General features: G+C 35.9%; 3 long non-coding RNA genes across 5 annotated transcripts; 1 reads left to right on the forward strand and 2 right to left on the reverse strand.

Moving 5' to 3' along the window:
- Positions 1 to 9,035: 9,035 nt before the first annotated feature.
- On the reverse strand, positions 9,036 to 9,855 carry LOC126865819 (uncharacterized). Its single transcript, XR_007689684.1, has 2 exons — positions 9,677 to 9,855; positions 9,036 to 9,514 (listed from the first exon to the last, which is right to left on the reverse strand). It is a non-coding gene; the product is annotated as an uncharacterized LOC126865819 (long non-coding RNA).
- A 32-nt stretch (positions 9,856 to 9,887) lies between these two features.
- On the reverse strand, positions 9,888 to 12,906 carry LOC126865781 (uncharacterized). Of its 2 annotated transcripts, XR_007689677.1 has the most exons (7): positions 12,890 to 12,906; positions 12,664 to 12,818; positions 11,994 to 12,335; positions 10,868 to 11,411; positions 10,560 to 10,655; positions 10,205 to 10,483; positions 9,888 to 10,129 (listed from the first exon to the last, which is right to left on the reverse strand). It is a non-coding gene; the product is annotated as an uncharacterized LOC126865781 (long non-coding RNA). The 2 variants fall into 2 exon arrangements; XR_007689676.1 differs by lacking the exons at positions 9,888 to 10,129; positions 10,205 to 10,483; positions 10,560 to 10,655; positions 10,868 to 11,411 and adding an exon at positions 11,420 to 11,612.
- Positions 12,907 to 16,800: 3,894 nt separating this feature from the next.
- On the forward strand, positions 16,801 to 19,180 carry LOC126865842 (uncharacterized). 2 transcript variants are annotated; one of them, XR_007689698.1, is made up of 3 exons: positions 16,802 to 16,996; positions 17,272 to 17,505; positions 17,657 to 19,180. It is a non-coding gene; the product is annotated as an uncharacterized LOC126865842 (long non-coding RNA). The 2 variants fall into 2 exon arrangements; XR_007689697.1 differs by having other exon boundaries at positions 16,801 to 16,996; positions 17,272 to 19,180.
- Positions 19,181 to 22,969: the final 3,789 nt, after the last annotated feature.

Here is a 22,969-nt window from a genome sequence, read left to right on the forward strand (position 1 = left end):
TTTCTTTTTTTGCGAAACACTTTGCTAGTCGTGAGAAGCAGCAATTCCCTTCTGCGAATCAATTACGGTTCACGAGAAATTGTATTATAGCCTGGAACGTATTCAAATTATCTTCAATTATTCTCGGCTGTTTCCATTTCCATTCGTCTCTTACGTAAGTACTCGTTTGATGTACGTACATAGTGAGACAATAATCGTTAACACCTTTAATGTCTTCAGTATTATAGAATAAGACGCGAAAATACGTTGAAACCTGACTTTTAGATTCGCGAGACTCTATAAGGCTTCGAAAGTCTCTTGTTTCAGGCCGAATAAAAAATTGTAGATGAAGAATTACATTGCGAGGTCTGTTAAGGAAAATTTTAAATCGTATCGTTGTAATAGGATTATTTCAGCGAGGGAAATTACGTGTTGCGTGCGAAGCCACGAGCTTTCTTTCAGGCTAATATACATAATTGTCCTATCGAACTTTCCATCTAAACCGTTGCGCTCACACGTGGATTTTGCATTTCAATTTTCTTACTTACAGTCCAGTCCAGTGAGACCAAGTTAAATTTTTCAGCCCTCCGAGGTAGAATATGTTTTATAGAGAGACGTACAACGCCATGAAGGGGAGACAGATCAATAAATTGGGTTATCTTTAAATTACTGACAATCATTTCATCGACGCGGTTTCACCGACACCGAGTCCCCCGGCAACGTCTGTCAAAGCTTATTTACCGATACACTGAAATCAACCACAATCATTTTACCGACCTCTTCCTTTGCTGACAGTTATTATACTCGCTGTCATATGTTATCGTTGATTATACATCTTTATTTACAAATTCGTTCCTGTGTATAACGAAACAAAGGAAGAAACGAAAATGATACGTTTCATGACGCATTGTTAAATTATTAATTAACGAGAGTTACATATCTACATGAATGCTTTGAAATGTCAGTTATAATTCATGAAAATGGATACAAGCCATTTTACTATACATAAATAGAATTATAAAGACATGTTACGTACTAATGCTTTTACGAAATATATTTCTGTATACGTTTGACGTTTCTGTATTATTCCTTATGTGCTTTCTGCTCTTGTGTTTAGCTCGTCGGAAGTAAAAATACGTTAAGCGAATCAGCTAATCTATTCGAGCGTTTCAACGGCTCAGTCTTCTCTTATGCAACTACCAAAAGAGAAGATAAGTCTTTGGTTATACAACATTTCATAACGTCCAAAGTAACGGGGCACTAATTAGTTGCAACTTTAAGACAGACCAGATATCAGTCATCGTCCGTAAATACATTTATTACGATCGTTTAAAGTTTAAAGAAACACCGTTATAAAGTCGTAATACGAGACAAAGCGAAGAGAAAGTAAACTGTTGGATATATGACAAAATAATTCTATTTTAAATAAGAGACTGGTCAGCGTGGTTATTTTGTTTACAAAATCAAACGAATTTAATGAATGTAATGGTAAGGAAGTAACTATAAGTGGCTGTTAAACTATTTTTATGCTTGAAAAGTAATTCGCAAAGTAATGTAAAGCAGTACTACTGAGTTGTACATAACCTCTTTCAGAATTTGTTCTTAACCTCTTGCTTCATAACTTCCTTAATTATACTCTTCAAACTTATTGACTACTTCGATGTTGTTACGAACAGAAACTGATAAAATATTAATCTTAAATATAGATTGAAATGAAAGCTTGTCACGTAAATATATATATATGTACTACTTACTCAAACTATGGATCACATAACCTATAAAAAAAAAAAAAAAAAAAAAAAAATTATTGTACACTATAAAGCAAGAGGTTAAATCTTTAATCTGTTAAGAATTAAATTTTTTATTGTAACTGCGAAAATTATAAAAGTACCAAGCGAAGCAAGTACGGAATATATGCGGAATATGAATCGCTCAACGAACCAAAGAGCGGCTCAGTGACAAAATTAGTAAAGTAAAGACCACAAATATTACAACATTATATTCTACCACAAAATAATTCTCTATACAAAAAAGGTACACAACGAATCGATTTTTCACAACGATAAGAGTCAACAGAACCAATCAAGACCAGACGAGACTCTCATAAGACAACGATATCAGAGGGATCAAATCAGCGACTTCAATCTATGTTACAGAGTATAGTTATCAAGAAAAATTGCTCTTTTCATGAAAAGTATGGTAATGATACTCTTATAACACATTGTATATCTGACAGTCGGATGTGCCCGTGGCCATCGGAAATGTAAAGACGACGCTTTTAGAAAGTGATAGCGCCATCGCGTATTAAAAACGCGTTAGAAGAAGGACGGTTTCGCTATCCAAGGCGAATCGAAAAGTGTGCGTGTTGCGAGAATCAGAGTTGATCGAGACGTCGAAGCATAGAGTCGTTAGAATTGAGTTGCGAGTGTTGTCGAGTGTTAGAGTTGCTAGTGAGAGAGAGAGAGAGAGAGAGAGAGAGAGAGAGAGAGAGAGTTACCAAATAGTTGTCAAGTTATTTGTTGTAAATACGAGCGTTGCATTTAGTTTTCCTGTTAATCAAACATCGTTTCTCTGTCTAACTAATATCTGTATTTTCAATCCATTATTAATATATTCCGATATTACAAGTGGGGGCTCGTCCGGGATTGAATAAGACAGAGAAACGATACGATTTAACGGAGCTATTTCTGCGGGAGTAGAAAAGAATAGAATAAAATGGCAAACGTTGAAGACGAACGATTGTCGGGTGAAGAGGATTTGACGCTGGAGGAGCTGAGGAGTAAGCTCGCACAGATGAATCTGCCTATATCCGGTGCGAGATCAGTGCTGGTTGCCAGGTTGAACAGAGCGTGCAAACCTGGTCGATCTACTCCTAAGGATTCGAAGCGTGGCGAAGAACCAACAAACCAGCGAGATCTAAGAAGCAAGCAGAGAGCCGAACGCAGTCAAGAGGGAGAGGAAGACCTCGAGAAGCTGAGGACGAAAGAGCTGAGAGCGCGTCTCGTTAGCTTGGGGTTGAAGGTAACGGGAAGAAAATCCGAACTACGCGCGCGGCTACAGGCGGCCCTAGAAGGAGACGATGTATCGTCGGAAGAAGAGAGCTCCGACGAAAGTGAAGGCGAGGACGATAAACAAGGCGCGCGAGAATACAGGAGAGGCACGCGAGCGGTGTATCAGGACCGCGATGAGTAGCAGCAGAAGGTATGCGTCGGTTCGATGTTGAGTCTTAAAGACGTGGAAGACTCATTAGAGAAATTCAGCGGGGATGATCTGCTGAGGGTAAATCAGTGGGTGGAAGACTTCGAGGAAATGGCAGAAGTGTGGGGTTGGTCAGACGCCCACATGGTGGCCTATGCTAAGAAATTACTCGCAGGCTCCGCTCAGGCCTTCGTACGACAAAAACGATGCGCGAAGTCCTGGGCAAAGCTAAAAAAGGCGTTGAGGAATGAGTTTGAAAATGTAGTAAGCGACCAACAGATACATGGCGAGTTATCCCATAGAAAGAAGAAAGCAGATGAGAGTCTGCAACAATATATGTATCACATGTGCGGGATTGCAAAACAAGGAAGGGTTGATACGCAATCCTTGATAGACTACATTATTCAAGGCATTCCCGACGAGGTCGCGAACAAGACTGTGCTATACGGAGCCAGGAATATCGAGCAATTAAAAGAGCGTTTCAGGCGCTACGAAGCGATAAAAAGAGATATGGAGATGAGGACGAAATTTGAGGAGCCGAAGAGTAACAGGGTAAAGCCGGTGGCGAAGCTGTCCGAAACCGAGAGGAACAAGGAACCCGGTCGATCTGGAGATGCGAGGAAGACGCGATGCTACAATTGCTTCAAATGTAGGGAGTACGGACACATCGCATCAAGTTGCGACAATTTGGGTGAGCCCTCAAAAAAAGTTTACAGCGTGTTTCGGTCGTTACAAACAAGGCGTGGTAAGGATGTTAAGATGGAAAATTTCAAATTGAGCGCGTTGATAGACACCGGTAGTGAGCTGACTCTAATGCGAGCAGATCAGCATGTGAAAATCGGAGCGCCCAGATTAAGTCGGGAAATCGTTGGATTTGGCGGTGTCGGTTCCGGAAGGAATTTTACGCTCGGGAAATTTTCCACGAACATTATTATAGACAATGAGTCGTACTGTATAACCATACACGTAGTTCCAGACACAGTGATGCAACATTCGCTTATTATTGGCGCAGACTTTTTGGACACTGTTGAAATAAGTATAAAAGGGGGAGAATCTTTTATTAGTAGAATAAAGGACGAAAATCCCGATGAGTGTCCGGAAGTCCTCAAGATAGATGTAGAGACACAGGCGAGTGAGATAGATTTGTCACACGTTAAGGACATGCAACATAGGCTAAAAAGAGATTTGAAGAGAACCAAAGCATTGCTAAGAGACGCTCAAACGATGCTGGAGAGATCGAAAGGTGACTCGACGGGTAAAGCAGCTTTACGACAGCTGAAGAACCAGTTAGAAGATGCAGAATGCGCTAGAGCAGTTGCAGTTAAAGCGAAACAGGCACTGGAGCAAGAACCGAATGAGACGCAGGCTTCGTTGCAGGAAGTACTGCGGCAACGTTCCGAAGCAGAAGATCGTGTTAATGTAGCTAGTCGCGAACGAACTGAGCTACTGTCGCAATTGGAAGAAAATAAAGAAGAGTTAGCAGAAGTTTTGAAGAAGTATCGGGCAGCTGTGCAGCAAGTGTCGGAGGAACGGAGAATAGTGGCAAGACACGTGGTGATTGGTAAAGTGGACCACGAGATGGTGTCCTCGTCGGATTCTTGCGGCCAGCAGGAGGACTTAGCGAACATCACGAGGAGGAAGAATCTGGCTAAACAACAGCAACAGGATGTTGTTGATGATATTTGCGAATTTACTGAGAAGGATAGCGTTGCGGATGTAAGGGTTGTTTCAAGTTTTCGGATAGACTCGAAGAGAGTGAATGCAAGGCGAACGAAAAGACAAGGGAAGTCGCACGTGCGGAATCCCTCCAATAATATCGATATACAGAGGATGTGGATGACGAGGACGACGATGGGATTGTCGAGGACACGATGAACGTGAAGACCTTCGAAAAAGAAGAGATCATAGTCTCGGTAGATGGTAAGTTGTTAACGTCTTCCATGTACGAACCGAGCCTACGAAAATGTCACGATGCTGCCACGACGATCAAAGCCCCTGACAAGAGTGAAATGGGTAAACAAACAACGGAGAGGAAGATAGAGGAAGAGCGAAAGAGGAGCAGTAGCATCGAGGACGAACAGGCCGCGGTGTTCCAAGAGGAACGAGATCAGCTGCGTGCGGACGCAAAGAGACGGATTGAGGAGATCCAAATCCGAAACAAGCGGGCGTATAACAGGAGACGCAAGAAGGCGACAGCATACAGGACGGGAGATCTAGTGGCAATCGAGAGGATGCAGAGGGGTCCCGGGCTAAAGCTGCATCCGAAGTTTCTTGGACCGTATCGGGTGATAAAAGTCCTGCGAAATGACCGATGCATAGTGCAGCGAGAGGGGGAGCACGAAGGGCCACGTACAACTTCCACGGCAGCCGATCACATGAAATGGTGGAATGCTGACGATAGTGATGTAAGTGCGAGCGGCGCTGATGAGCACATCTGAGGGCAGATGTGATTGTCAGGAAAGGCCGATTGTAATATCGTAGAATAGCTTTGATTGGAGATCGGCTGAAAATAGAAAAACCGTGTACGTCGTGTTTCTGTGGTTCGTTTACATTTAAGAGTGCCTACGTGACTAAAGGCACGTAGTTGGTAGTTCTTACATAGGTATGAGGGAAACAATAGACAACGTTAGAAGAAGGACGGTTTCGCTATTCAAGGCGAATCGAAAAGTGTGCGTGTTGCGAGAATCAGAGTTGATCGAGACGTCGAAGCATAGAGTCGTTAGAATTGAGTTGCGAGTGTTGTCGAGTGTTAGAGTTGCTAGTGAGAGAGAGAGAGAGAGAGAGAGAGAGAGAGAGAGAGAGAGAGAGTTACCAAATAGTTGTCAAGTTATTTGTTGTAAATACGAGCGTTGCATTTAGTTTTCCTGTTAATCAAACATCGTTTCTCTGTCTAACTAATATCTGTATTTTCAATCCATTATTAATAAATTATAATTAATCGAACAAAATTACACCTTTAATATATTCCGATATTACATTACCGTGATGTAATATTTATCATGCTTATTTTGTACGTAAAACGAATCGTTGGAATATTCCCGAAGCTAACGAAGCATTTCCCAAAAGTTAAACCGAAGAGATTAACGCGAATAGTTAAGTGAAATTTTTCCATTAACTTGCTGACCAACCGGCAAATAAAAAATCATAAAAATTGTTTCAATGTGTTGAGGTCACGCATAACTTCTTTTTTCATTGACGATTACCAAACAGGTAAAATTTCGAAATTGTACGAAGGCCACGTGACCAGATCGTATTGGAATTTGAAGTGCATGGAAAAAGACAACTCGAAGTACAAACCTTGAGCTGTACTACTCGAAGTACAAACGTGAACTAATGGATGCAGAAAAGCAATTAACGCCAAACATCCGAACAGCATCTTGGAGCCCGTCATTGTTCTGAAATAAAAGAAGTGACGAATTAAAAAGACGCAGGACTAATAATAATAAAGGAAACTTAGTTCGTATTATAAATTGAATTTACATCAGAAAAGAAGCACGATCAAGCGAAACAGATCGTAGAAATGACAAATATCATCGATATACGTTTCAGTGTAATTTCACTTTTGAAAATTATTTAGTTTAATACGATCGTATTCATCGCTCCGAAACTTTCATTGTGCTGCAATTTGTGCTGCGTCTTTTTAATTTCTCTATCTTTCTGTGTTTTCGGAAAAATTACTTGAAAGATTAAGAATTGCTTGCCTTATTTTATTTTCGATTAGTTAGGATTTGATTATTCCAGGTAAGGTTTATTATTTATAACAGGTTTTATCACTTGTTTATTATTTAGGAGTTTGTTATTTTAGGATTAGTACCTTTTAGGATTTCTTATCCTTCGAGTTTCTGTTTCAGATATCTAGGTCTATTTCAAGATGTTTTATTACATTAGGATTATTTATTCGATTAAGATAATTTAAGAGTTTCACAATGTACAAAGAAATAATCGCGTGAAATTTAGATTTATGCTTTAAACGTATTAAACACGCGGTAATTTCAATGTCTATAGCCTCGAACGTGTTCTGATTAGTTGTGTCATTGTCTGTGACATTGAAATCACAAAAATCCATTGCAAGTGTGCTGTCATGCAATGTGGATGTAATTGGGTTTTTTGGGGTTAGGTTGGGGTTAGGTTGTATCATCTGATTTGTACAGTACTGTTTTAACGCAAGGACAGGAAAGTTATTATATATTTCCCGTCCATTATTTGAATCGTTGTGAAGTGTAACGAATTATATTCGATTCGAGGAGATGTTAATGAATTACCCATTTCATATGTAATTACATGGAAATAAAAATCATTGCAAAAATAATTGATCTAATGACAACGGAATTTCCAATATTTTTTTGTTTCGTCACCTCTTTTTCGTAATATATCTTTTATAGGTACGTGATTTATTAATCGTTCGAATGGAAATAATTATTCGTATAATATTCAAACGATTCTAGCCATAAAATAAATTAAAACGATACCTGTCAATGATATGCAATCTGCGTATGACGTCAACCTCGATCTATGCTTATACAAGAAATTTTATCAATCAATGACTAGATATACAATAATCAAATATTATAAAATTTCCTGAAAACCTTTAGGTGTTAATATCTTTAATATTTGCAAGTTATTGTTTAGCGCTAATTAGTTAGAATGTAACAAGTGGTGTACCAGAATTGAGATAATTAAGCCACACGAACAATCTTATTTAGATCTTTTTAATTTTTTAATTCTCTTTTGCTCTAATACTTCGTAAAATTAATCTTCATTAGCTACTACACTTCATAGAATAACAAGAGATAATTTTTCTTATATAACGTTTCATTCATAAAATCTATCATTAAAGTATATCTTCATAAAAATATCATTCCATACTAACGGTATATTTGGTGTCATACGAGATAACAGTTACCAGTGATGACATATGTAACTTTATAAAGATATCTCGTTTTATTATATATTAAAAGAATGTACTCATTGCTGCTATATTTCAGATGAAAAAAAGGCGGCAACGATTTTACAGTAAAATCGTTCGTTTACAACTGATTCATTTACATTTCATGATAATACTGTGCATTCTGAATATGCTATGATTTGGTTTAAAATAATAAATAGTCCATTCTTGCATACTATTGTTCCAGCTTTACTTGTATTTTCGATATTGGTATAAATAGAAAGACAATTAATGTCGTTCGAGTCTATTTTCGGATCATTTATATTACGTTTAATCCATATAGTTATCATATGAGACATAGTATCGTAAAATTTGGAAGAATAAAACGTTCGTACAGGAAGTACATTTTATAAGAACTCCAACAAATCTGCGTGTGCACCTAAAATACAAACTGATAGTGATTGTTCATAAGTTTATATACATTATCTAATGTCAATCGAAGGTATCAATTCTTTTTCTCCATAAGAGTACTTTTTCATTTATATGTGTTCAAAAATACATGTGTTCAACCGTGAAGCATATGTCACCTACAACGAAAAAGAGTTTTCCTATACTTAATATTTCCTTTATATACCTATGAAAGTCTATTCTTCGCGTAGTATGAAATTATGAATAAATCTGGAATATTGTTCAATCTGAAAAGAAAAATAACTTATTGACATCATTCATTGATACGAGATTCAGAATGTTTGTTTTGTCTTGCAGAAAAAGAAGGCAGCCCTCCCTTTCTTTTAATGTGAAATAGAAAGCGAAAATTTGAAAACAGATTTTTTGGAAATTTACTTGCAAATATCGTTTTCAATATCGTGATTTTCTTCCCAATGGTACTGTACTTTCAAATTTTCCAGTATCCCTCTAAAAACAAAAAGTCGAACCTCGTTATTGTTAACGTAGGCATTACAAGGAAGAGAAGTATTAGAAAGCAGCTCCTTTTTATTATGGATTTCTTTATAATCATGTAAATAAGAAATTCCGGAAATTTTTTCCTCAAGAATTTAATTCTTGTGTTTTGATTGATAATTATTACACTGCATACTAACTTTTCGCATACTGTTCGCGTCTAACAGTTTCCTAATAATAACTACTTCAAAATTACATATGTTCTTGCACGAATTCAAAAGTACGTATGATACAATTACAATTGATTCTAAAATAATAATTATTTAAAGATATTAAGATACTAATTAAACGTTTCACTGTATTTCAAAATCTGGAACAACAAATTTTTATTTATAAAAAATGAAACTGTCTTTATATATTCTTTGTCACGATGCTATTTCTTATTACCGTGTCGACATTTTTTAAAATTCATTTTGTTATCTCTACGCAATATGAAAATTCATATACTGCTTAATATTTTTTGCATATTATCCATCCACCGCATGATATCTTCTGAAAAATCAAAATATTAATGTTATATTATTACAATGCTTCTTAAATATCAATTTTTGACAAATTTGAAATCCAATATATTTTGCACAATTATTATTTATCAAAAAATTCCAAGTTAGTAACTTTCTTTTCAAATGGCAAATAACATATACTTTGACTTACCTGTAAGTTTTTGTTCCTAATCATCATTTCCTCTTATAGAACATCATTATTGTTCTTATAATTACTACCAGTGTCATAGATATTGTAGTGGCTACAACTGAATTAATAGAAAATGATAAATAACTGTGTATAACACTAACACATAATTGTGTATAACAATGACACATAACTTTTACTTACATATCTGTCGATAAGGGATTACTTACTGTGATATCCTGTTGATGTTTCTTAAGGCACTCGATTAGGTGCGATACGGTATCATTCCTTATGGTATACTGTAGATAAGTATTTTAGAAAATAACAAGAATAAATCTAAATTATTCAGAGGTTCCAGTTTCGGCTTAGACATAAATACAGGACCATTTGCAAAGAAGAAAGGGTGCGTTTCTACAGCCTCGTTATAGTAACCATGAATACCAATCTCTGAATTACTGGTTACTAAACATAAATATCCTATAAAATTTAATATATTTCTTTAATTTTTAATACATACATGAGTTAGTAGTTCTAAATTATGAATCATCCTACCTGTGATATTACGCTTTTCCTTATAATATCATCACTCGAGTGAACAACATTAAGATCATGTAAACCATGTCATCCTATCTTACTGTGAAGATACTTAGTTATGTTATCTAACATTATAAAAATATCATCAAATTCAAGTCCTTTTATTCACATCACATGGCCACGACGATCTGGTTCTTCGTTATATAATGTTCTAAAATTTGTCGTATATATAGGATGTACAAACCGTGATATCAAGGTATCAGTTCTTCCTTCCCAAGGGACAGTTTCATTAAAATTCTGATAGAATTAAAAATTAATTATTAATATTCTAACAATCATATATGTTAAATACGTTATAGTCAACGATATATACCTGAGCGAATGTAGGGGTGATTCCTTGATAATTATAAATGTCATCAGCCCACATCATTGTGCCACTTCTTTGTACTCCAGCCTCTAGATTAACAGCCTAAACAAACATACGAAATTTTATAGAAGCTGTACAAAATATAGTATATATGCGCAATATTGAAGCGTTCAAGGGGATATAAAGGTAATGTACATCACATACACGTGTACTCTCATGCAACAAAATACAATTAGATTTAATAGTATAAGCTCTTTTATTCATCATAATAGATTGGAAATTTAAGTGTCTTACGAGGGTGAGTAAAAAGTTACCCGCTCTGTCGGTGTAGAATTTATTTTAAGCAATTGTCAAAAAAGACATACATCATTTTTTGACATAATCACTCGATTTCTGTATACACTTTGTCCATTTGCCGAAGGACCTTTGTATTTTCTCATTAAAAAATGTTTTGGGCTGAGCTGCGAACCACGAATGCATCGTCGTCTTCACCTTTTCATCAGCTTTTTCGGCATCCATCTCGCACAAACTTTTTAAAATCCAAATCTGTCGTGCACTATTGCATAAGCAGAGCCGTGGCTGATTTGCAAATGATTTGCCACATTATCCAGTGTCACTCGTCTATTCCATAGAGCATAAGTTCATGAGCACGTTCAATGTTGTCATCGTGGATGTGGACGGGCGTCCAGCTGTTTTTTCATAACACTCGTGCGATCTTCTTTGAACTTTTGTGCCCATTCAAACACACTTCGTGACAAAACACTTTCTCCATAATGTGCATTAAATCTTTGATAAATATAGGCATCAAACATAACCTCCGACCACAAGAAACGAATCACAGCATCCTGCACTGTTTTCCTGCAAATCACCATTGCAAAGCGCCATTACTCGCGCAACGGTCACAAACGAATTGACGTAACACAAAGAAACCTGCGCAGCAGCACTGAACAGATATTGACGTCATACGAAGAGTGCAGATGGATCAATACGGTCGACAGAAGTTTTAACTATCTGGAGTGCGGATAAATTTTTACTGAGAGTCGTATAGGAATCTATAATCTGTAAGTACACCTTTGGCTGAATGGAAATTTCTCTTACATATAGTCAAAAATGCTGAAACTGTGTATTGAATTGGAATTGCATGTGATTGCATGAGTACACAGGACGTTTTTAGCGAATAAAAAATAATTTTGAAAGACACGAAACTTATCTTGTATTTTATGCACTCTCTGTGTCCGAATTTCCAGAAGCTCTCTATCTTATGAAGTGTTTTAGATTAGCCGGAAAATTTTGTACGTACGTACAAGAAGTATACGATCTAAGTGGAATATTCCATTATTCTCTTGATACAACAGAAACGAAATTTACAGAACTTCTCAGAAAGTTGGTTTATTATTACCAAATTAATAGAATTAATACACGTTTATCATCTTTACATACCTAAGTCGTGGAGGTTTATCGTGCGTAAAAAATTAGTGTCGTTTCAAAGTTACATTTCGTACATTTTAAGCCTATAATTTGTAACGTACAAAACAATGTAAATTTGAGCTGTTTCTTATCTCCACAATAAGAAAATCCAACTTTACGTTTTTTACACAATGATATTTATGGAACAGTAATATCATATTATTGCATCGCTTGGAGAATGAAGTCAAGGTACGATGTGACCCTAGTGTAAACGCTGGGATACCCAGCTGTGCCGCACTTATAAGCATAAGACACAATACCTATTAAATACGAGGTTAATTCATGTTGTATCAGCAGTGGTCCGCCGCGGTCAGCCTGAAAGGATCGTTAAATTTTTAATCAAAGATACTGAAATATATCGATCGAATTGTATTGAAATTATACTTATATACAGTAATAATCTTCTATTGATTTGTGTATTGAAATACTCCAATTTATAACGTACATGTTATATGTATTTTGAGCAAAACTAAGATTAGAAGGAAATTAGATTAAATACCATAACGAGGTGTGAGAAGTGGGCAAAACTATTAAATTGTGTTTATCTATTATTTTTAATGTTTAAGACGTCGATTTGATGTTAATTCGAATCGACGTGTCTTCAGATACCGTATAGTTTGTAGTAACTCTGTAACTTAATTACCGTACAAGAATCCTCTCCACCCTGAGCATGTTCGGCGCATATTATACCATCAGTGATATCAGGTGCATTAGGAAATTTGGAATAAGCTATTTTGCATTCGGCGTTCTTAATCACTGGCATTTGTACTTCCATTAATGCATTACGTCGTGGTCGTCCTACGAAGAAAATAAGAAAGATATTTAAGACTGGAACTATTTAATTTTATTATAAAATTGATATCACTTACTATATCTTAATGCTCCCGATCCAGCAACAAGGGGGTTATAGCCGACGAAGTTGCTCTTTCGTAGGGGCTCTTTCGTACAAATGGGATATACGTACCCTGAAAAATAAAAAAATAAATGAAAATGCAGGAAACGAATGACCAAAAGTATGAGAAAGAATTATACACGCTTTATGACACAATATATGTGTACAGTAAGAAATTTCAGGATATGATACTTCAGTAATACTCAATAGCATATATATATATATATATTTGAGGACTTACTCGAAAATGGCACCTCCTCCACCAATCTAAGAATGACAATATTATGATTGTGTATGTTTTCTATTCCATCCATATGTGCACAATGTGCTGCGGTCAAAACATGCCTAGCCGATATCAGGGAACCTCCGCACTTCCATAGTGGTTTGTCTGGGTTTCGGGGATTACGAAAACCTAATGCAACGATCCATGGCCAAGCGCCTAAAATGCAATAGTCATAGTTGTGAATATACATAATTTTTTCTCACATAACGGGTAACAACGATTATTACCTATTCGATATTCGATCATACAGCAGACGATAAGTACATACGTACAAATACTCTGAAATAGAGATTTGATAAAGACAGAAATTAAATTTTTATTCCAGTGGAATACAAATTATTAAATAATTCTATATAATTTCTATTTGAACTATACTGAACTATAAAGTTCAAACGTGTAATTTCTGCCCTAACAGTTTTTGATCTCTATCCATATTATTACTCCTATATCAATTTTTTATTTCAAGCAAAAAGATACTCTTCCTAACATGAAGTAAAAGAAAGAAATAATTCAAGTTAATAAGTAAAGTTACTACCGATAAAATCATAGCATTATTATTTAGTCTAATTGAAATGTACATTGATGTGCTGTTTAATGCCTTTAAAGTTCATTCTTTGCAGTAAATGGCTTATTATTAATCGGAAAGAAAGACATAAAACGTACCAAGTTCAGCTGGTTTACCATCGACCACCCTGGTATGAGAGACGTTGCTAAAACCACAGTATGGTGGTCGCAAAGCCTTATACTTATACACAGTTTTTATTAAAATTTCTCTCTTCTCTTTGTTTGGATCGTTCGGACAGCAAACGATCGTAACATTGCCCTGGTATCTGCACACTGATCGTCTATAAAAATCGGTGGCTGTACGGTACTGTATCTGCCATATTTCTTGCAGAGGTTTACATTTTCTGTAGTCAAGGCACCTGCCTTCTTGATTGTCCGGTGTGGTACATTCTGGATCAAACAATTTTAAAACATTTATACAGTTCAAAGATGCGTAAGAAAGCGACACCGATTACTCAACTTTCGAAGTAAAAGGCCGATCAAGTCCACCGGATTGCCCTACAGACACGTATTAATCCGTAAGAGTTAGTCATCATGTTGATAATAATTATCTAAAGAAACTTTTCACGTGAAAATATAAAATTTTAATTGATTAGATATTGTGTTAGCCATACTTAAGAAAGAAAATGAAAATGAATGAAATGAAAGAAAAGGACTACCTTCAACCTCATGTTTTAAATAAACACTTTGTCAGTTTTGCGGTAAATAAATTCTTAGGAATTCAGGACAGTTTTTAGTGAATCATTTTGTTTCGACCGTTCGCGGAGAGACGCGATCGCGAGATAGCACGTCAACGAGAGTTGTAAGTTCCCGTTACGATTAAATAATCGACGCCACGAACTGATCGATCCCCTTATTTCGATTATGATAATAAGGGTAGTTCAACGAAATTCCACAGAATTAACACAAATAAATTAATGTTTATTTCAACAACTTATTAACTAGAAAGATATAAATGGAACAAAAAAAATGTAACTGCGTTTTGGTTGATAAGTAATGCGCGACATACCACATGTGTTGACGGTTCGACATCTCGAAAAGTTCTGAACGCCTTTCGATTTTTTTCGTTTTTTCTGGAAGGCGACCCCCACTACGTTCGGATCACGCCACATTCTTTTACGCGAGGTAAAATACGGGCCACGAGTCAACGTTTCTGGAAGTCGCCCTGCTTAATGAACCATGCGCTTGCCACTACAATGTTTGTTTGCCGGGCAGACACGACGATCCGTCTGCGACATTATAGTGCCGCGATCGATAGTTAAGAATATGACCTATGGTAAGCCGCATGGCGTAACATTCTCCCCCCGTTGAGAGGGTACCGATCAAACTAGGGAGGTGTGGTTGAAGTTCCCATCTTATTTCGTCTCGGTGGCTAGTTGTTCGGGTTTCTCGAGATCGGGTTGAATTGGCAGTGGGACAAGCCTTTTGACGCCCCGATCCAAAATGCTCTTTGCCGTCTGAACTGTAGCTGTCCGGATGACACCATCGGCGCCTGGATGAATCTTGATAACTCGGCCCAGAGGCCAATGCATGGAGGGAACGTTGTCCTCTCTGAGGATGACGATTGTGCCCTTTTGGATGCTGTGTCCACCCTTGCTCCATTTATTGCGGTTGGTTAGCTCGTTCAAATACTCCTTATGCCAGCGGTTCCAAAAATGTTGTTTAAGCTGTTGGATATGCTGCCATTTGGAGAGTCGGTTCGATGGAATGTCCTTGAAATCTCGATCACGTAAGCACATTAATGAATCGCCAATGAGGAAATGTCCGGGAGTGAGGGCTAGGAGATCATTTGGATCGGTGGAGATAGAAGTTAGAGGGCGGGAATTGAGGACTGCTTCTATTTCTATGATAAGAGTATTACGGTGTTAAGCTCATATGTTTCTGTTTCTCCACTCGCGCTGCGCCATAATATCCTTTGATATTTCCGATCCTCTGGTCGTACGAGGAATTGCCGATACATTTTCTCGATGTCGCCAGTGAGTACGTACTGATGAGCGCGGAATCTAATTAATATGCAAAATAAATTGTGAATTGATTCGAGAATATAGGATTTCCCCATTTTCATGATTATCGTGATTTTTGTATAAATATATTTTTTAAGATACTAATAATTAGGTACTTATAAATTAGTATTATCAATTATTTTGCATTTATAATTCCGCCTCTAGTATAAGTGTTAATTGAAAACTAACTTTATGTTTGAAAAAGTACTAGCAAAGTCGTTGAGTAACAAGCCACTGATGCTAACACAAATAGCATTGTCGTAATTAAATATTTCTAAATATTCATTTTTCATTTTGAACCTGTAGAAACAATTTATTATATATACTATTAGCTAAGTAATTGCATATTTAATTAAGTCGAAATATAAAACTTAGTTATTTTAATAATTTAAAAAATAAAAAACTGACAAACATTTCAATTTAATTTATGGTTGGAACAAAAGACAGTTATTTTTCATTAATTGAAATATTGCAATGCAGAGTACTTTCCAAAATACGCCGAGAGTATTCCTGATGGTGAAACGAGCGTTGCTTCATCGAACGCAGCTAAAGAAAACAACATCTATGTAGTTGGTGGTACGATGCCTGAAATAGGGGGCGATAAATTGTACAATACCTGTACTATTTGGGGTCCCGATGGAACTTTGATAGCAAAACACCGAAAGGTAAGTAATATATTCCTTTATGGCTTTGAATTTGAAAATATTGGGGCGAAGAAAGTGACTCTATCTAGGAATAATTTAGGAATATACATATGTACATACGTATACTATAACCAATTCTATAATTTACGGTTTATAAAATACGTTATGATACGGGAAACGCCCATTTTTGTTGTAATGTGTTTGTGTTGTATAAATTTTTCACATACTTAAAATATTATTATACTTATTTTTTCTCCTTTTTAAACATTATTAAATGATAGGATTTTTTAATAAAAGAAAGTGATAAAAACGCTGTCAGTTATTAAATAAAAAATAATTAAAGTTTAGGAGTTGGTAACTTTGATATTAAATTACAAAAGTTGCAGCAATAGAATTAGCGACTACATTTTTATGTTATTAGGTACATCTATTCGACATCGACATTCCTAATAAGATTACTTTTCGAGAGAGTGATTCACTCAGTCCTGGTAACTCCCTAACGACGTTCGATGTGAAGGGCTGCAAAATAGGTATTGGCATTTGCTATGATATTAGATTCGAGGAAATGGCACGCATTTATCGGAACAAAGGTACAGTAACTTAATCGATCAATACTTAACTAGCAAAAAATTAAATATCTTTCTTAAATATATTCTATATAAAATTAATATAATCTGTAACTCTGTATAAAAAGAAGCTTAATTTAAAAAAACCAGTATATTTGCTGAAAATGAAACAAATAAAAGAATTAAAAGCACAATAAGAGGACTGTCCTCGCATATTCAGAAATGATGGAATGTGAACCGTGCAACTACGAAGTTAATTGGTATTCGGTGGCTTCATATTTCCTGCTTCTCTGGGTTAGGTTGCCAAATGCTGATATATCCAGCGGCATTCAATATGACCACTGGACCACTGCACTGGTCATTACTTCAGCGTTTCAGAGCGAATGATAATCAATTATACGTTGCCTGCATATCACCGGCTCGTGTTCCTTAAGCAAGTTACGTCGCATGGGGACATACACAGTTGACCAATCCCTGGGGAAAGATTCTTTACGATTTGGAAACTCAAGAGAATATGGCAGTCACCGATATCGGTAATTTACAGCTTAAAATTAAAAGCGAGAGATCCATGATGTAATTAATTTTTAGTCTCGTTAATTTATCGATTTAGCCATCTTCCTCTGTATTTGTTGAATTTATTAGTAAGCATTACTTATTACTTCGTATGTTTCTTTTTTCTATCAGATCTAAAAGTTGTTGAGGAAGTAAGGGCTCAGATACCTACATTTTCTCAGAGACGTACAGATTTGTACGACACTGTCTGTAAGAAGGAGTAACTCTACACTAAAACAGAAAATGTTTTTTTATAATATTTCTACTACGATATCCTTTTTTTGTGAATTATTACTAATTTCTTATCATTTGTACTAAATGAATGACTCAATTAAGAAAACCAAAACGTTATAAATAATAATCTGTATATCTTGTGTATCAACATGTAATTGGATATTATAATAATATAGGAATGCTATAATAATATAGGATAATAATATAGGAGAATAGTAATATAGAAAAAAACTACATGCTTTTAAACACCTTTAATATCGATCACATAAATTGTTATAATTCACAATGATTACGCATACATAAAAGACCCCTTGATAGTAAAATTTACGATCAAAAGGCAATTACGTATCGTTTAACAACATTTAATTTATAACACCTTTTAAACATTTAGACAGATTAACACATAACACTTCTTATATAGAAACATCAATTCGAAGTTATCAGCTTGGAGAAATTGGTCGATTAATACCTGTAGATTGTCTGTCTCGATGAAAGACTTAAAGAGAGCAAAAACATGATAATGCCGCTAATATAATATTCCTTCTTTCTTGTATCTGTCTGCCTCTCAGGTCGTTTTACTAATTACAATAAGTAATTTCGCCTTCTTTGCGCTCTCTTTTAACGCATTCGAGACCGAAAGAAATTCATATCAGTCAGTAGGCAAGGGTATAATATACATATTTTATATATAACTTACGTAGTAATGTATATATCATGTTAATTTCATATTTTTTTCAATATAGAATTATTATATATATATATTTAACTGTACATAATACATTATAGAATAACATAGTATATAATTTTATATTTTAAAAATATGAGGCATACTATTTAAGATTGTCATCGATTTAAAATCAAAGTATGAAAAGGATACCCTGGAGAGAGTAAAACACAGAATCATTCTAACTAAACATTCAAATCGTAGCGACACCTAGGTATCGTCTTACAATTAAATCTCGGTCTCGAATGGATTAAAATGAAATACATACTTGCAGCTTCAACATCTTCAATATCGAGGAGATTCAAACTTTACAAATAAATGTAAATTGCGATGTAAAACAAAGCGATGTAAAAAGGGAAAAGGAGGAAAGAAGGAACAGGGAAGCAAAGAGAAGAAACGAATTTTTCATTTTCTCGAAACTGGATCAAGTTTCAGGAAGGCCATCCAAGTAATTGATGTCCTCTGTACTTATTTGTTAATCATGCGCGGAATCAGAACGATTCGACCTCGTTCCAAAGCAAATCGTTACTAGAGTAGAGACGGGAATTAATAATTCGTGTCAATTGTTCGATCGTGTTCACAAATTCAAATGCGGTTGAGTAGCGGAAACCATTTATAACACGTCCCATACAGCGTAGATCGCATACACGTCTTAGGATGTATTTTTGGTACTTATATATACTCTATATATATTCTTACTCTATATATACTTATATGTACTCTATGTATATTCTCTATCTTATATATACCATAAAATATTTCGTGAAATCGCGTATTCGTGTCTAATGTCAGGGATTCTCTTTCCATAAGTCTGCGTTTTCTATATTATCTTTCTTCCTTATCAGTAGGCATTCTCACAATTTGTGATTAATACTGCTCGTACAGGAATGTTAGGTTTTTGACGTTGTAAAATTTCACGTGAAATAATAATGCCTATATATTGACTAATTTATCAATTAATTAAATCCGTGTATATCAAGTTTTCTATAATTTAGTACTTTCGTGTAACTACAGAAATTTGATGCAATATAAAACTTGATTAAAACAGCGATTCATTAGGAAACGAGAATAATGATGCAAATATTTTTTGTAGCCATTATATAGGATTTCGATTGCATAATTAATCAGTATCAACTTACCAATCTTTAACTGAAGAATGTGAAGAAGGGCTGGCGGTATATAGACCGCAATTATGATCGTTTTCATGTAAATTGCCAAGCTGCTGTACATGTTTGTTATTCGTAAAAAGTTGCGATGACAAGCGGAAAGAAATAAACAATCCAAAAGTATCTGCAACAGAAATCAGAATACACTCAGAATACACGTTTTCGCATGGTTGGATCAATTTCGCGTGGGACTAACCTGATTGAACCTAACGCGGGATAATTGCTCAACTCACGACCTTAACCAGCCCGCTTGATTCTCTGTAAATGCTTGAAATTGACGCTTGGATTCTTTCCAGATTAACTAGCTTTGCCCCTCCCTCCCTTTATCTATTTTCTTAGATCAACTTAGAATGGATCGAACAAAGGCACAAAAGAATTCGAAGAAAACAACAACTTATTATCCAAATTGTTCATCGAGGGTAATCAATGCTGTATACTTCCTAGAATTAGGATGAATAGGGATTTGGAGAAACCCACCGGCCATGTCCAGAATAATAAAATATCTCGCTTTTGCAATCTCGCGACTTGATCCGCAGTGAGGGGTAAAGGATACCGATCCGCGACCGTATATTTATTTAGTTCTCGAAAATCTACCTATCATCTATCTGAACCATTGTTCGTCTTCACGAGTAACACGGGGCTCGCGAACGGTGAATTACTAGGCTTTATGATTTTTGGCTGTAATTAAGTCGCTTGTTCTATCACGTACTACTCTGCGCTCGCGAAGTCTATTAGGACTCCTTGTACGGCGATGTTAGGATCAATTAATTGTACTTCTAACTGTCCTGTATTTTTTTTGTACGAGTACGTAGGGAACCCGTAACGGATGAATCTCTGAATTTTCGAAAAGAAAGATTAATCGACTTTTATCACTACCACGTACCTCATTGTCAACTTCATTGACATCGATCTCGTTTTCAGCGGTTTTATTACGGGCATGAATTATTTTTGTTTTACACATAGCGAGGCTAGTTTGTGTAATATTACGTCAAGATCTTGGCTTAAAATTTGACGAGCAATCGCGATATCGTATTTTTAAATAACTATCAGTCAGGACATGAAAAATTTATCTCTAACCACTAAAAAGAAAAGAAAAGAAAAGAAAAGAAAAGAAAAGAAAAGAAAAGAAAAGAAAAGAAAAGAAAAGAAGAAAGATAATATGTTGTGGCAGTCTAAGTCGATCTAAGAAAATAGATAAAGGGAGGGAGGGGCAAAGCTAGTTAATCTGGAAAGAATCCAAGCGTCAATTTCAAGCATTTACAGAGAATCACTATTGAAAGTTCAAAGGCCGACTAGTGAGCTTCATCCTATCTCATTTTTTAATCAGGCGATGGATCGACGAATCGTATTGATTTCGAGGATTATTATAGTTCTGTGGGGATTTTAAAGCGTGGTTTGTCTAATCTTGTCTCGTTAGCTACAGACTCTTTGGCGAGCAGCCTGAAACTTGATCCAGTTTCGAGAAAATGAAAAATTCGTTTTTCCTCTTTGCTTCCCTGTTCCTTCTTTCCTCCTTTTTCCCTTTTTACATCGCGTTAAGACCCGTTAAATAATATTGACTGCCGTGGACGCTGGCTGAGAAGTGCACTTTATAACTAGCTTTAAAATCACTGACGTCGACGAGGACAAAGGTAAGTTAGAGGGTCATTTATCTGAGCTGGTGTTATTCCGCTGTACAAACTATTTCCGGCCAGTACCTTTTATGTACTTTCGCTTCCGCTAACAAGCAACGCGCCATGTCCATCACTGTTCTATTATACCTTTCCGCTGTCCCGTTTAATTCATGTACGTATGTTGGGCAATTATTTATTCTTATACCTTTATCCCTAGCAAATTTATAAATTCGATTATTTAAATATTCTTTACCATTATCGCATCTTAATATTTTTAACCTCTTGCCCGTTAAATTTTCGGCTTCATTTACGAACTGTACGAAAGAATCAAAGACCTCATCTTTTGATTTTATACAATAGATCCTAGCTATTTTACTATAATCATCGATAAATGAAATGAAATATTTTTCTCCATTGAATCCGGTAGTCTTAAAGGGACCACATACGTCCGTATGAATAATTTCCATTATTTCCCTAGCCTTAGTTCGATTATTTTTGAAAGGTAAGTTATGCATTTTGCTTTCTATACACACCCTACATTTCAAAAGTTCCTTTTCAAATTCATTCGGTATGCCAGTCACTAGCTGCTCTTTACCCAAAATCTCTAAATATTTAAAATTTACGTGTCCTAGCATCCTATGCCATCTTTCCTTTTTACTCATACCACTACGTTCGGCGCTGTTTACTAAGTGCTTCTTCCCTTTCAATATACTTTTTATTCTATATGTCCCATTCTCTTTGAACGCTACAGCTGTAAGTATATTATCCTCATCTATTACTTTCGCAATATTTCGTTTGGAAATAACCGTATTCTTATTGTCTGTTAGTTTACCTAAACTAATCAAATTTGCGGACATTTCTTTCGCGTAAAATACTTTCCTCATATTTATTTTATTTTGTTTTCCGAATGCTTCAAAATAACTTATAACATTCCCAACTTTTGTCGCTTTTATCGGTCTATTATCGCCTAAATATATATTTACCGGTTCTTTTAGGTCGATAGATTTATCGAAATAATTTATATTATTAATTATGTGATCGGTACAACCGCTATCTAATAGCCACACTATTTCGTTCTTACTTATTTCATTCGTCTCACTGCTGTTTGCTGCGTGCGCCGTTGCTGTCCATATGCCTGCTCTTGAGTTTCCATGCTCGCCCGTGCCGGTTCTTGATTGACGATGAAAGTTTCCACGTCCTCTGCTCGTATTGCCTTTGTTCTCTCTTCCTCTGTTTCGACCACGTGTTGGCCCATGCCAATAGCCGTTACTGCTTCCCGCTTGGACGCCATTTTGACACTCTCTCGCAAAGTGTCCTAATCTTCCACATCTGAAGCATCCTTCCTTTTTTGCAGAAAAGGCGTTGGTTTGCCTTTCTCCTCGATTGGATTTATTTTTCTTCTCTGCTATTTCTATTTTATTTTTCACATACGCTACCGTTTGATTCTCTTCTTTCAATGCGTCTATTATGTCCGCTATGTAGCTGTATTCTTCGGGTAACGTATTCAGCATGTAATTCAGCTTTTCCCTCTCACTTACTTGTGCGCCCGCACTTTTTAATTCATTTATTAATTTTTCGAAATCGTTAAAGAATGATGCTGAATCAGTGTAGTTCTCCAGTCTTATGTTTTCCAATCTCCTTCTGCATACGATCTGCAGTGCCGTCGACTCTTTCAAGTACATTTCATCGAACCTTTTTATTATATCAT

This window comes from Bombus huntii, chromosome 1 (genome assembly GCF_024542735.1).
Source record: "Bombus huntii isolate Logan2020A chromosome 1, iyBomHunt1.1, whole genome shotgun sequence".
Taxonomy (NCBI): domain Eukaryota; kingdom Metazoa; phylum Arthropoda; class Insecta; order Hymenoptera; family Apidae; genus Bombus; species Bombus huntii.